The following is a 2604-nucleotide window of genomic DNA, read 5'->3' on the forward strand; positions in this document are numbered from 1 at the left end:
GCCAGGAGGCTGGGGACGCCACCCCCCTCTTAACCTGGGGGGGGGTGCCCATTCCCCGCCCTTCACGGCTCCTGGGCAGTTTCAGCTGCAGCCGCCTCGGCCCCTCCGCTGCCCCCGGCGCCCCCGGAGCAGGTACCTGTCCACGGGTCGGCCGCGCTGAGGTAGGACAGGAGCCCGCAGCACAGCAGAAAGGCCAGAGCGGAGAGGATCGCATTCCGCTGGAGCCGGGACAGCTGCTTCCATGCCTGCGGCAGGGGCGGAGGGGCACCTTTACTGGGACTAACACAAGTGCCCCCGGCCCCGCAGGAGAGCTTGCCCAGAACCTCCCCGGGTCTCAGAAGCACCGGGGCCGACGGTTTTTCCAAATTCCGCCTCCAGGCCGAGGACAGAAAGCGCAGCCACAGGACAGGACGTGACGTGTGACACCGAGGTTCCCGCTGCGGGTTTTGTGGATTAAACTCTCGTGTGTGCACCGCAGCTGCGTGCCGCTGGGTCCGGTGTGACTTCCTTCCGTCCGGCCACGGCCGCTGAGCCTGGGACCTGCGGTGGCTCAGCCGGCCGGCGCCCTGGCTGATTGTAACAGGCAACTGTCAGAAATAAAACGATGGTTATTCTTTGTCGTAGGTCTTGAAGCCAAGGCCCTAGATATGAGATCAGGCAGCGAAAACAGGTCCCAGCACGTAGCTAGTCTGTTAGAGGAGGAGGCTTCCTCCCCTCACCCCACCCCTCTCTAACGTCTACACACATTTTACTGATCTCAGAGAGGAAGGGAGAGGGGGAGGGAGGGAAACGTCAACGATGAGAGAGAATCATGGATCGGTGGCCTCCTGCACACCCCCTACTGGGGGTCGAGGTGCAACCCGGGCATGAGCCCTGACCGGGAACGGGAACGGAACCCTGACCTCCTGGTTCATAGGTCGATGCTCACCCACTGAGCCTCGCCGGCCGGGCCTGTTGCACTTTCTTTTCTTCTGAGTGCGTGAGGCGCACGCAGTGGCCAAAGGCCCTCGTTTGCTGGCCAGATGCGTCGGGTCTAACGCTCCCGCTGCTGCAGCCCCAGCCCTTAGGGCAGCGCCCGCACACAGTAGGTGCTCAGGAAATGTCTGTGGCGTGAATGAAAGGTGCGGGTCTTGCCCCCGTGGGATGCGTGGGGACCCTGTGAAGCTGGGAAAATGGCCGCCCGGGAAGAGGGGAGCTGGAAAGACAGCGACGAAGAGACCCCGTGGTGGGGCAGGCAGTGGAGTGCGGACAGGGTGTGCGTGGACGTCAGCACGAGGGCAAGCCAGACAGCACCGCTGGGGTCTGCGGCTGCTCTGGGTCGGGAGGCCCTGGGGTCCCCCCAGATCAGGGAACAGAGACCCCATCAGGCCTGCTGGCAGCCGGCCTCCCCCCCACCCCGTTTGGAGTGGGCCCTCACAGCAGGGGGCTCGGCCGTGGGGGAGGTGTCTCAGCCTCGTTCCTGCTCATCTGCTCGGCCCGACCTCTCTGCAGAAGTGTGTCTCCCGGCGGCTCATGAGCCCCGTCCCCAGGGACTCACCCTCCCCCCCCCAGAGGAGGCAGAAGTGGGTTCCTGTCCCAGGTTCCGAACTGGCTAAAATCCTGGGGAAGAACTTGAGTGGTCGGCCTGGGTCATGTGACGATCCCTCAGCCAATGGGCTGAGGCCAAGGAGGGGCTGTGTTGATGATTGACAGCCCTTACTGGAGCGCTGGTGGTTGGAGTGAGGGAGGGGCGAGAGCAAGTCCCTCCACGTGCTGTTGGGCAGAATGAGCCAGCACTGGGGTGGCCGTGCACCCCAAGAGCACCTTCCCACGGGGAGCCCTGGGGCAGACGGGCGCTCCCTCCCACCTGGGGCAGAGGCCGCAGCCCAGGTCTCCTTGGGCCTCCCCACAGAATCTGCCTCCCCAGCATTCAGAGGGGTCCCTGTCTCAGCCAGCTCCTCTGTCACAGCAGGGCAGCCAGTCAAAGGCCTTCTCCAGCCCTGGCCAGTGTGCTCAGTGGTTAGAGCGTCGGCCTGCAGACTGAAGGGTCCCAGGTTCGATTCCCGGTCAGGGCACATGCCCGGTTGCAGGCTCGGTCCCCAGTGTGGGGCGTGCAGGAGGCAGCCGATCAATGGTTCTCATCATTGATGTTCCTACCTCTCCATCCCTCTCTCTTCCTCTCTGAAATCAATTAAAATACATATATATATATATATAGTTTAAAGGCTTTCTCTAGTTCACCCCAAGCCATGATGGGGGTGGAGGAAGCCTCCAGCTCAACATGGAGCCGCACTCCTGCAAGGAGCCCGTGACCTGGGGCGGGCACGGCCTTCACCCTCCCCTGGGTGTTGGGGACCTTGCAAGGGGCTCCAGGCGAAAGCTGCGGCACCCGGGCCTGGGGAGACAGGGGGTGCTGACCAGCCCATTTTGACGGAAAGAGGGCCCTGCTGTGCAGGTTCGGCGGCTTCCCTGGCTAAACACGCCCACCGGCCACTTGCAGGCTCCCCGCTGGGTGATAACCAGCTCGCAGATTCCTGGATATTTAGAAACTGCAGCTCCAGGTCAGTGGAGCTCCCACTGGAGGAGTGGGGGGGAGGGGGAGACAGGCCTGCAGCTCTGCCTCAG

The 2604-nt window shown here is 63.5% G+C and overlaps 2 protein-coding genes across 2 annotated transcripts in view; both read left to right on the plus strand.

Moving 5' to 3' along the window:
• The window catches only part of UAP1L1 (UDP-N-acetylglucosamine pyrophosphorylase 1 like 1), a gene marked incomplete at its 5' end in the record, with an annotated part of 25708 nt that extends 25401 nt beyond the window's left edge, over positions 1-307 (plus strand). The window contains one exon of the mRNA XM_014529679.1: positions 292-307. The remainder of the gene's footprint in view (positions 1-291) is intronic.
• Positions 1-2604, plus strand: part of GRIN1 (glutamate receptor, ionotropic, N-methyl D-aspartate 1) — a gene marked incomplete at its 5' end in the record, with an annotated part of 48234 nt that overhangs the window by 8994 nt on the left and 36636 nt on the right. The gene's annotated exons all lie outside the window — the stretch shown is intronic.

This window comes from Myotis brandtii, unplaced genomic scaffold, assembly GCF_000412655.1.
Source record: "Myotis brandtii unplaced genomic scaffold, ASM41265v1 scaffold691, whole genome shotgun sequence".
NCBI classification, from domain to species: domain Eukaryota; kingdom Metazoa; phylum Chordata; class Mammalia; order Chiroptera; family Vespertilionidae; genus Myotis; species Myotis brandtii.